Raw genomic sequence first — 13277 nt, forward strand, 5'->3', positions numbered from 1 at the left:
GCCGAGGCAAATCTGGAAGCGAGCCAGGAGGAAATGAAGCGGTGGTACGATCAGAATGCCACTCTGGTCGAGCTTCAGCCTGGACAAGAGGTGTATGTCCTGGCCCCAGTGGAGCCCTGTGCCCTTCAAGATAAGTGGACAGGCCCATTTGAGGTTGTGGAGCGCAAGAGCCCCTTGACATACTTGGTGGACATGAAGACGCCCAGGAACCCTTTGCGGGTCCTACATGTCAACCGCCTCAAGCCCCACTTGCGAAGGTCCGAAGTGGGCATGTTGTTGGCAACCGATGACGGAATGGAGGAGGAGTCGGAGCCTCTCCCTGACCTCTTGGTGGCCTGTGAGAAGGATGGGTCAGTGGATGGAGTTAACCTCTCACCCACCCTGACCGCCGAACAACAGGAGGACTGCCGCCAGTTGCTGGGGCAGTTTCCAGACCTGTTTTCCCTGGTTCCGAGTGTCACAGATTGGTGCGTCCATGATGTGGACACTGGAGACAGCTTACCTGTGAAGCACAAGGCTTACAGGGTGACTGACAGGGTCCGGGCCTGCATCAAGGAGGAGGTCTCCAAGATGCTTGCCCTCGGGGTGGTTGAGTCTTCCAGCAGTCCTTGGTCCAGCCCCGTGGTCTTGGTTCCGAAGGCTGCTGCGCCGGGAGCCACACCCGAACTCCGGTTCTGTGTGGACTACAGAGGACTCAATTCAGTCACGAAGACTGACGCGCACCCCATCCCCAGAGCTGACGAGCTCATTGATCGGCTAGGGGCTGCCCGGTTCCTCAGCACGTTTGATTTAACGTCTGGGTACTGGCAGATTGCCTTGACTGATGGGGCAAAGGAGAGGTCGGCATTCTCTACACCAGATGGGCATTTCCAGTTCCGGGTTATGCCATTTGGAATGAAGAATGCCCCTGCCACCTTTCAGAGATTGGTCAACCAGGTGTTGGCTGGACTGGACGAGTTCAGTGCCGCCTACCTGGATGACATCGCGGTGTTCAGCGGCACCTGGCCCGAACACCTGCGACACCTCTGGGAAGTGTTGATGACCCTGCGCAGAGCAGGCCTCACAATCAAGGCAAGCAAGTGCCAGATTGGGCAGGGTTCAGTGGTGTACTTGGGACACCAAGTTGGGAGTGGCAAGGTAGCACCCTTGCAGCCCAAGATCGAAACCATCCTGGCTTGGGAACCCCCCAAGACCCAGACTGCAGTGAGAGCCTTCCTGGGGCTCACTGGGTATTACAGGAGGTTTGTCAAGGGCTATGGCACGATCGTGACCCCCTTGACAGAGCTGACTTCGAAGAAGCAGCCCAGGAATGTGATTTGGACTGACACCTGTCAGAAGGCTTTTGACACCCTGAAGACTGCCATGTGCACGGCGCCCGTGCTCCTGGCTCCTGATTTCTCCAAGGAATTCATAGTGCAAACAGACGCTTCAGAGCATGGTGTAGGGGCTGTTCTTTCACAGATGACTGAGGAGGGCTTTGACCAACCCGTAGCCTTCATAAGTAGGAGGTTACTTCCACGGGAAAGTAGGTGGAGTGCAATAGAGCGTGAAGCATTTGCTGTGGTCTGGGCACTGAAGAAGCTAAGACCCTACTTGTTTGGGTCTCACTTCCGAGTTCAGACGGACCACAGGCCCCTCAGATGGTTGATGCAAATGAGGGGTGAGAACCCGAAACTGTTGAGGTGGTCCATTTCTCTACAGAGTATGGACTTTACGGTGGAACACCGCCCTGGCACCGATCACGCCAACGCTGACGGTCTGTCCAGATTTTTCCGCCTTAGTGATGTGGAACTCCCTGGGGAAGGGTAGTTCCCCCCACATTTCAGCTGGAGGGGACACATGTTAGACCTGGCACCTTGGCGTGAGTCTCCCTTCCACTTTTTGCTGATGTGCCTCCGATGTTTTGCTGGTTTTCCGATACTCAGGGCACTGCGCCACGGCTGATCCGTGCCGCAGTGCAAGTGCTCCCTACTGTAAATTGTACATGCGATTGGTCTCCATGATTGGTTCTTTGGATTTACTGTTAGTCCCTAGTAAAGTGCACGAGAGAGTGCCGGGGCTTGTAGATGCCAATACTGCTGGTGGGCCTGCAGCGCTGGTTGCGCCACCCACCGAAGCAGCCGTAAAGATGTGTCTGGGAACTGCGACCGCAGAACCCGCGTGCGGTCTCGTACTGTCACGCTAGCTGGGCAAGTGTCCCCACTTGCCAGCACCGACCCTTCCCTTGACTACATGTTAGTCACCCCTATGGTAGGCCTGCGGGCAGGGTGCGTTGTAGGTGTAAGGTAGGACAAGCCCTGATGTGCGTGGCATGTCCTAGTAGTGACTTACAACCAAGACCGTATTTCACTATTGAAGGCTACCTGCTCCATTAGGCCAGACTGAGCTGCTGGAATTATTACACCCTATAATCCCCGCAGGCTCAAGGAGCATGGTAGCGAGTCATGTTTAGTATGCCTGAACTCAGGATGATAAAATATTTCTTGTAGTCAAGTTTATTTTAGTATCCTGGGTTTGCAAATGCTACTTTTAGAAAGTTAGCATTTGCTTGCTTAGCCATTTCAGCCCGCCTCTGCTGGTATGTGTATCTGACTGTCTGGGATGTGTGAGTGACAGGGCTGGAGGGATGACAGGTGGTGAATGCGCAGATTACACCTTAGTGGGAGGTAGGAGTGCCTCTTGACTCGAACTGTAGCTGTGCTCGACCACCACAATGCTGGCTCCACCCTCCTGGGGAGCGGCGGATGACTCTGCCGACGCCTGGCCCAGGAAGGGCGCAGCCCCCATCAACAAGGTACTCTGGCCACCCCTGTCCGGACAATGCTGGCTCCACCTCCTGTGGGGCGTCTGATGCGCCTGCCCCTCACACTGAAAGCAGAAGCCGGAGTACACCCACTGGGGTACTCAAAGACTGAGAGTGGCTATGCAAAGGCCCCCCTGGCCTGCGAGAACAAAAGAATTGACCTATAAAAGAAGGAGCCCTGCTCCTTGAAAATTAGATCCGGTTTGGGCCACAGAAGGACTCTGCCCTACGAGAAGGACCGTGAGAGACAAGGAAGGGTGCTGACTCTTGCCTGTGTCTGGTGCCTTGCTGCTGAAGGAGAGGAAGAAGAAAAGACTACGAAAAGACTTTTGCTTTACTTTGTGCCAAACTCTGCTAAAGAGATCTCCAAGGGCTTGCAACCGAACTTGCCCCCTGACCAGCGTCCCAGGACCAGTGGACGCTACCCCCTTGGAAGAAAGCGACTGCGGGTGCTGACCATCGCCGCAGCACCGACGGAGGAATCTCCTCCAAGGCAACGACATCCACCTGACCACCGTGACCGGGGCCCAAAGCACAAGCGAGAGCAAAGTAAGGACCAGCCGCCGCTGGCCCGAACACCGTGACCGCAGCTGCACCGGGAGCCCGAGAGCACAGCGAAGGAGGACCTGTCCGGTCCGAGCTCTCGAGGTGACTGCATAACGAGCAGCCACTCACCTGCAAAGATGGACAGTTGCCCTGGGAGAATCCGCAAGGTCGGTAGCCTGCCCGACAGCCCAGCTGTGAGCCCACAGTTGCCCCGGCACTTGGCTGGGTACGTCCTGCACTTGGGGACCGTACTGCCACTTGCCACCGCCACATAGCCGCCGCCTCCAGGGTCGGAGCGAACGACAAGGAGAGGACCCTGCCGCCACAGAACACCGCTGCCCCGGATGACCAGTGACCTGCTCGGCTGAAGAGCCGCAACGATCAGCGACCCCGGGAAGGCAACGCGACGTGGGACAGATCCCCTGGAAGCCTCCGGCTCCACAAGAACTTTGGTTAACACCGGCCTACGGGCCTCACGAGAACTGCATAAGAACTGTGGTAACCTGAACTGAGTAAACTTGCAACCGTTATCATAAAGTACGTTGACTGTATTCACAAGCCTGCTTAAAATCTATATAAAGATATATATTTTTACAGAATACAGTCTGGTCTCGTTGTGTGGTGGGTTGGTTGTAAAGGTGTACTATTGCAAGTGTTTAACCCTATGTGCCCCAAAGATTAGCCTACGACTGCTTAAGCCACACTACCTAGAGGGTAAGCAGAGGTTGTCTGGAAGGTAACCCTCAGCCCTGACGAGGAAGAGAGAGTCCCTGCTTGTCGCTAGTGTTGCACTGCGCCAACTAGAGCCTCCCCCTTCCTACAACGGTGTGCATGCCTTGGTGCCAACTGAGACCTGCTTACAATATGTAGTATCTACTAAGTAGAATCTTTACCCTGTTGGAATCATTCTCTGTAGAACCAAAAAATGTGAGTCAACTGTCATCTGCACACAGAATTATTCTTCAGTGCAAAGATTTATAAAGTGTTCAATACCTCTACATACCTATGATGTATTAAGAGCACGAGTTTTGTAAACACACCCATTATCTAGATACAGGCTGTACAAAACTGGGTAGAAAATAATATGGTAACTACTCACCACTGTGTGAACCATAAAACAAACTAACATACTTTGAGAGCTGTCATCAGTATTGTCATAAATTATGTTGCAAAACATGTCATGAATGATGTAATATGTGAGGTCATAAGCACTGCATGATGGGGGCACAGGTTATAGTTAGCTGTGCTACCTATAACTGGTGAATTTTGTTGTTTATTTAAAAGTTCAAACGATCTGTTTTGTTTTTTTTTTAAAACAAATTGAAACTTTTGCAGAGTGAACTCGCCCAAGGGGAAAAGAGCTAATTGTCCAAAAAGAATGCTCTATGTTTTAATATTGGGTTCAAGGTACTCTTGCAAGAGTCCCTCAAACCCAACCGTCCAGATATACAACCATTTTTTAACCTTAATTTTTTTTAAACTACTGAATAGATTTACTTTAAATCACAAAGAGCACAGTATGTGGACCAAGGTCTAGCTTCGTGCAGAATTTGGTGTAATTCCATTAAGCAGTTTTTGCTGTAGCCCATCTTAAAGAAGTCTATGAAAAATGCATGGGGATTTTGCGATTTGTGACACTCCCTTTTATCTTGACCACTGCTTGCTGGGTCACCCAAAAACTTTCCAGGAAGGAGCTGAGGTGGATGAAATCTTTTTGTGAAAGTTGGAAATTAGGCCAGAGTTTTTACCAAAACACCCAAAAACATTCTATCTAGGAAAACAGACCTATCTATAACCTCCTAGTGACAACACCGCTAGGTAATATAATATAAATATATATATATATATATATATATATATATATATATATATATATATATATATATACACACACACATTTAAACTAAATGTTTTTAATGAATGCATTTATGTTAAAATTAGCAACTTGAGTTTGTAAAGCTTGTAGATATTACATTTTAGTGCACATAAAGCTTTACTGAAATTATTTGCCAGAAGCGTTATTCAACTTGAACATTAGTGGCACTGTTACACAATACCAGGGCGCAGCCCCTCCAAGTTGATGAATTGATTAAATGCATTGATCAGAAAATTAAATACCAAAAGCAATTTTGACAGGTAGAGCCAAAGCTTCAAGAAACCACTTTTGAAGAAAATATCAGCCAGCAGGAAAGTGCAGTTATGAGAAATACTGATGTGATTACAGGACGTAAAAACCTGTATCAGTTGTGGTGCTGGGTGTGGACACCACAAAGGACTGCAGAGTAACTTGTGACCAAACTTTAGAGTTGTGCCAGAGGCGGTAAGTCTTGAAAAAGCAGTTTATTGTTTCCTGGAATTGCGATTCTCCTATTAACATGACCAGAGAATCTGGATTTCATTAAAGACACGGAGGCTAACATTATGCTTACAACTTTTAATGCAGACCCAAGCAGCCGCATATGTCACAAAGTAAAAGTTCTATACTAGAACACAACAGACCAAACAATAGCAGTAATCACTAGGCAATCAGCCTCTTTTAAATGTGGAGCAAAGGAAGTCCAAGGAGCATCCACGAAGTACAGCTTGAATGAAGATAGAAGAACTTGCAAATCCGAAAAACAGGAAGCAAATCCAAAGGATGTAGAACAGGAGCCATAAAGTAAACTCATGAGAGGTTATCTGAAAAGAAGAAAGGTATAAATGAATTCAGAAATATGAACAATTTTATGCAGTAAATCATAGAGCAATTGAAGGTAAAACCTGTAAAAAGGGATAAAGCAAGCATGTGAGTATAACATGAGAATGAAATACAAATGCAATAGAAAATGAATTAAATACGACCATGAAATTAAACACAACCACCCAAGGGATGGGTGGGAGGGATAATGTTAGCCTCCGTGTCTTTAATGAAATCCAGATTCTCTGGTCATGTTAATAGGAGAATCGCAATTTCATTACAAGACCGGAGGCTACCATTATGCTTGTTGGTAGTCATGTAAAACAGCATCAGACATATGAGTAATACGTTTGCAATAATGATGAGCAAAGGTCCTAGAATTTGACCAATCAGCAGATTTAAGAATGTCTTCTAACTTACCACCACACCAGAAAGACTTACTTGCCATAGCACCTCTAATGGAATGTGGTTTAAAAAGATCCAGATTGACGCCAGCAAGTCCCATAACAATTTTAACCCATCTTGCTATAGAACTGGAAGAAATACCTTTATGAGGTTTAACAAAGGAGATAAGTAATTGATCAACACCCAGAGGACGAAGAGAATTCATCCTTAAATCATATTCTTTCATGCAGTGAACAACACAAAGTTTATTACACATGTCAAAACGTGGATAAAAGATACTATCAGACATAGTTTTGGTTCTCCTATGTAGTTCAAATTTGACCCCAAACATATCATAGCAACTATATGAAATGTCAAGAGCCCTAACATCAGAAACTCTTCAACATGAAATTAAACAAAGAAGAGTTGCCAATTTCAAAGAGAGATTCTTTCTACTTAAAAGAGAGTTCTCAGGCCAGGAGCAGAAAAGGTCAAGGACTAATTTAACATCCCAAAGAGATTGATATCTTGGTTTGGGAGGTCTTCTGATTCTTACACTTTTAAGAATTCTACAAATAATAGGATTCTTACCTACCGTCTTATTGTTGACAAGGGAATGACCAGCAGAAATTGCAGACCTATAGCAGTTGATAGATCTGTAACTCAGACCTCTATCAAATTGTTCTCCCAGAAAATTAACTATATCAACGATAGGTGCCTCCACGGGATCCAGGTGCCTTTCCAAGCACCAACGTAACCATATCTTCCAGATGTTGTTGTACCGGTAATGTGTACCGGGAGCCCAAGATTCTCCAAGGAGAGTAGAAGCTGTTGACGAAAGTCCTGCGAGATGGTTAGATCTCCTGACACCTTCCAGGCAAGAAGGTTCAAACTCCCTGTCTGAACGAGAGGGTGAATTTGACCGTCTACGTCTGTAAGGAGGTCTAAGAGTGAGGGAATCAGGAACGGTAGATCGTAAGTTAGTTCCAGAGTAGTGGGAAACCATGCCTGGGACGGCCAAAACGGAGTTATCAGAATTATTGAGGAGCGTTGTTGTCTCACTTTTTGAAGTACTCTCTGGATCATTGCAAAAGGAGGGAAAGCATAACCGATGATCCCTTCCCAGGATTGGAGAAAGGCGTTCACCGCTAGAGCACCCGGATCGGGCATCCAGCTGTAATAACTTTCCAGTTGGAAAGTTAGTCTGCTGGCAAAAAGGTCTATTTGGAAAGGACCCCAGAAGTGATTGAGGGAATTGAAGACAGAAGTGTTGAGTTTCCAATCGCTGTAATCTATGAGGAACCTCGAGTTCCAATCTGCACAGAGGTTGGATTTCCCTGGAAGGTATTCTGCTCTGAGAGAGATCTTGTGTTCCAGACAGAATATCCAAAGTTTCTTGGCTAGGTTTGACAGATCTTCCGATTTGGTGCCACCTAAGCGGTTTATGTAGGCAACTGCGGACATGTTGTCCATTTTCAGAATGACTGATGTGCCTTGAAGATAGTGTTTGAAACTCATTAGAGCATATAGCCCTGCAGTCAATTCCAGATAATTGATGTGTTGAAAGGATTCTTCTTGAGACCAGATCCCACCAGTGTTTTGATCCTGGAGACAGGCACCCCAGCCATGAAGGCTCGCGTCTGATTCCAAAATAAAGTCTGGAGCTGAACCAAAGATGGCTCTGCCATTCCATGCGTCCAAATTGTCTAACCACCAATTCAGTTCTAAGACCGCTTCTTGGTTCAAAGAAACCCGGTCGCCGTACCAGAGACCTGATCTGAGAGCTTTGGTCTTTATTCTTTGAAGGGCTCGATAATTCAAGGGGCCCGGAAAGATAGCCTGAATGGAAGAAGAGAGAAGGCCCAAGAGTCTGGCTAGTTCTCTCAAGGAGAGATACTGTTGTTTCAGGACATGTTTTATCTCTTTCCTTATTTTTGAGATTTTCTTTTGAGGAAGGAGAAGAAGACAATTCTCTGTGTCTACTGTGAAACCGAGGAATTCCATCGTTTTGGAGGGGGAAAGAATGGATTTCTCCTTGTTTATAATAAAACCCAAACTTTCTAGAAGGTCTACAACAGTTTTGAGATCTTGAATGATCTGATCGTAATCTTGAGAAAGAATAAGGATGTCGTCTAGATAAATGATGAGACGAATACCTTTTTCTCTTAAGGAGGAGGTCACTGCCCTCATCACCTTGGTGAAACACCAAGGGGCTGAGGAGAGGCCGAAAGGAAGGGCCTGGAATTGGTATAGATGGTTTTTCCAAATGAATTGAAGAAAAGGTTGATGAACCTTGGCCATGGGGATTGTAAAGTAGGCATCTTTCAGATCCAGTTTGACTAACCAGTCTCCCTCTAATAAGAGGTCCCTGAGAAGATGGATTTCCTCCATCTTGAAATGTCTGTAAACAAGGTATTTGTTGAGTTCCCTGAGATTTATAACGGGTCTCCAACCTTTGTCCTTCTTTTCTACAAGAAAAAGAGTGCTTACAAACCTCAGAAATTCCATAGGGACTTCTATGATAGCACCTTTTCGAAGCATTGAGGAAATTTCTTCCTCTATTATTTTTTCTTGGTCCAGAGTAAGTGGAATTGCTTTCGGAATTGAATTCTGAACTGGGGTTTGAAAGAAATCTACATGGAAACCAACTACGGTATCTAGAACCCAAGGATCCTGTGTGATAAGTTTCCAGTTGTGGTAAAAGAACTTCAGCCTGCCTCCCACTTTTGGATTCGAAGAAAGGGGAAGAGAAGGAGTACTCACTTTGAGGGTTGGTGTCGGCAGGAGCTCCTCTTGCTCTGAAACCTCTGGAACGAAAGCCTCTTCCTCTGGGGGGATAGAAGGGAGGTTGGCTGGGGGGTTGGTATCCTCTTCCGCCATAACCCCTGGATCTAGAAAAGGGCCGTCGGTTGAAGCGGCCGAAAGATTGGCCCCTTCTTCCGGCCCTTCCAAAAAGGTTATTAGAATTGAAAACTTTCTTCATGTTTTGATGGGCCTTATCCAAGGCGGTAAAGGTATTGACATATTTACCAAGGCTTTTAATCAAGTCTTCACCGAAGAGAAGGCCTTTGGGATTAAGGGAGGGCTCTTTGTCGGCCAAATCGGTTAGTTTTGGGCTAATTTTAGTTAAGACTACTCTTCTCCTCTCGGAGTTGAGTCCTGCGTTAGCATTGCCCAACAAGACTAGAGCTCTTTGACTCCAACCACGGATTGAAATAGTGTCAAGAGGGGAGTCGGTGAGGTAGCTTTCCTCTGCTGCGTTAATTATTTTAGTCCAGTCCTTTACGAGGGTCCCTGCCGAGCTTGAACAGATAAGTGATTAGCTCGGGGTCGAGATTTGGGGTTTGGCAAACCTTACCCCCTATAGAGGGTCTGGAGCATTCGGCTCTCAAAAGGTTTCGAGTCTCCCTCTCCAAAGGATTCCTGATCCACTTAGTAATAAACTTACAAATGTGGTCATGGGGGGTCCATTCAGAACTTCTAGGGTGCTTAATATTAAGAGGGGAAAACATTTCTTCTCCCAAGGGGTCTAAAATACTATCCTTAGAAGATGACGGAAGGTCATCAAAGAGAAGTGAGTCAAAATCTTCATCATTTTCATCTAGGTCAAGGATATATTCATCTTGGACATCTGAGGCATCATCATTGAGATCATCGTTGGTATCATTCTGAGCACTTTGGTAATATGTGTCGCGGGGGACACCCAAAACTTTTGTGCCGCTAAGGACACCTCTTGATTTTGTGCCGCTAGGGACACCTGAGGCAAGTGAGGTGAGATTACCTCCTGTAAAATTTGAGGTGCTAAGACCTCCCGTGCTCTCTGGGGTAAAATTAATATTCTTAGATTTTTTATGCCTCTTACCCCTTATTTCAGTGTTCTCATTTTCAAGGTCATCGCTATTAAAGTCATCTCCTCCGGGAGGGAAAGATCTTTTGGAAGACATGACCTGAGAGAGAGTAGAGAACATGCAAGATCTCATTTCTTTATGTATAAGATTTCTGATGGACTCATCATTAAAATTAGATTCAGCTGCGTTAGCTTGATCTGAGTCGGAATCAGACATGAGTAAAATTATAATAGAATATATGATGCCTTGATGCCTTAAAGGATAATATATATTTTTTTTTTAAATATAGTGCCAAAGGTTTATAAATCACTACTCCCACTTTTTTTTTTTTTTTTTTTTATATATTTCAATATAGCAGGGTGGGGAGGGTCCAGTAGGACGAAGAGACTCTCAGAAATAATCGGTATGTAAAGGAAGGATTTTTTAGAGTGTTAAAATATGAAGATAGGGTCGTTTAATCGATCGTTTTAAATGAATTATAGGTAAAAGGTTAAATCTGGGAACAGCGCTATCAAGAAACGGTAGTTGTGCTCAAAAACAGCTGATCGCGTCAGAAAACTGTCTGTCTTCTCGAGCGCGATCAGCTGGTTGCTTAGAGACAGCCACCGTGAACATGGGGGCCGAGGAAAGTACCTTAGGAAGCAAAACACGCAGCGCGTGTGTAGCTAACGGTCTTTCCTCGGGTCCAGACATGGGCGTCGATGAGAGTGGAAGCCCGAGAAAAGCTTCACGAAGAGGCACAGTAAGAGCCAAAATCGGCAAAAATAAAAGGCATGCGCGCGAAGCGAAGAGAGCGCGATTACCAGTGAAAATAAAACAGACAAGGACACAACATAAATGGAAGCCGACCTCCGTAAATTGGAGGACGGGTGCCCGAATCAGGGAGGGGGGAGGGAACAACAGTCCTACAATCGAGCTAAACTTTACTTGAAAAAGTTAGATAAATGTCAAAACAAGTGTAGGCTATACAATCGACCAATATAGGCTATACAATCAACCAATATAATTAACATAGGCTATAATAAGTAAATAAATAATCGAATAATGATAGACAAAACTAGTAATGTTAAGGAGGATAAGAAAACAGGACTTATCTGCTTGGAGCCGCATTTAAAAGAGGCTGATTGCCTAGTGATTACTGCTATTGTTTGGTCTGTTGTGTTCTAGTATAGAACTTTTACTTTGTGACATATGCGGCTGCTTGGGTCTGCATTAAAAGTTGTAAGCATAATGGTAGCCTCCGGTCTTGTAATGAAATTACAGTCCCTGTGCAGACATACAAGGCCAGGAAACAACAGCAACTGACTAGCCTACGGGCAGAAGCTCTTTATGTACACACAATGGAGATGGAGCATGCGCTGCAATAGAGCAAAGGAAAAATAGAAACAAACACATAAGAAAATAAACACCTACCAAACAGAAAGTGAAGGGAGAATTGAGAGTGAAAGCACAGTGAATGGAGATAGAGGGTGGAGAATGCCTTATAAAGGAAAACTAAGATTTGAACAAGTTGTACATAATTATATTACGAAATAACAAGGAGAGAGGTAGGGAGAGTAAGCAGACACTCTTGTTCCCCGGTCAGTAATCAAAAATCAAAAAAAGAGTGTCTATCAGACAGGCTAGGCCGTTATAGGGACCTTCGCTATGGCGGAGTCTCTTCTCTTTGCAGAAGTCAACCACGCCCAAGGCGTAGGCTAATTATTTATAGTATTAAGCTGACGTTGCATACGTTGGACCAGCCCACTCCGCTTCTGCTTCAAGAGGGGGGGACAATACAGCTACATGACCGAAATATTCCCCAGTATCTGAGGTATGGTTGCCCCCACTGTGCAGTACACTACATGTATTAATAGTATATCTACACACGGAAACGTTTTTGGTTTCTATAGTGAGTTATGTATAGCATTTCACTGGTAGTCTTGGCATTGTGTAGATTATTGTTGATGTGCGAGTTCCTTCCCATATACATAGTTGGTTGCCATATCTCTGAACATTGAGCTAGTGTGCTGTTGAGGGGATATATTATTTTGGGAAGGTCCGTTGTCCTGTTTTGCGCTGCCTCTGAGGTAGTAGAGGGGGAGGGGACAGTAAGGGTGGTTGTAGTGGTGGTGGAGCTGGGTATTGTAATGTTGTTGGGTGTCGAAAGTTTATACTTAGTACCTCTATCACATATTCCTCTTTAAATATGGGTATAAGTTGAATGTAATTCATGCAGTACATAGTCAACATCCTTACACTAGTTAAATGTTGATGTTAATTTGTTAGTGGTAAGTGGAACTATTGCCTGTTTTTTTAGGTAGCAGTACAGATTTGGCTTCTTGTTGAAAATATGGAGAAGTGGTGAACATTATAATTCGGAATTGTCATTTAAAAAACCTTATAGGTAGTTGGACATTTCACTCGTACAAAACCATAGAAATTCCCCCTTTATAGTTAGTTCTGCTAACTATAACTCACGTGACCGCAATGCACTGCTGATGAGGTCACATATTACATCACTATAACGGGGGAATTTCTATGGTTTTGTACGAGTGAAATGTCCAACTAACTATAACACCACTGAAACTTATGTTTTTTTTGGTGAATTTCTAAGGTTATTTAAATGATAATTCCTAACTATAACCTGCTTGAAACCGATGTTTTTTTCCAGTGAATATATATATATATATAGTCACACACATTTAAGCTAACTGTTTTTAATGAACACCTTTATGTGAAAATTAGCAACTTGAGTTTGTAAAGCTTGTAAATTTAAGATTTCAGGGCACATAAAGCTTTACTGAAATTAATTGCCAGAAGCGTTATTCAACTTAAACATTAAGTGACACTGCTACGCAATAACAGGGTGCATCCCCTCCAAGTTGATGAAATGCATTGATCAGGAAATTAAACATCACAAAGCAATTTTGACCGGTCCAGCCAAAGATTCAGGAAACCACTTTTGAAGAAAATATCAGCCAGCAGGAAAGCGCAGTTATGAGAAATACTGATGTGAATACAGGACATAAAAACCTGT

At 45.0% G+C, this 13277-nt stretch overlaps 1 pseudogene; it reads right to left on the bottom strand.

The window, feature by feature from the left end:
* Positions 1-13277, bottom strand: part of LOC147737157 (uncharacterized) — a 68136-nt pseudogene that overhangs the window by 25344 nt on the left and 29515 nt on the right.

The sequence above is a fragment of the Lissotriton vulgaris genome, chromosome 1_1, assembly GCF_964263255.1.
Source record: "Lissotriton vulgaris chromosome 1_1, aLisVul1.2, whole genome shotgun sequence".
NCBI classification, from domain to species: Eukaryota; Metazoa; Chordata; class Amphibia; order Caudata; family Salamandridae; genus Lissotriton; species Lissotriton vulgaris.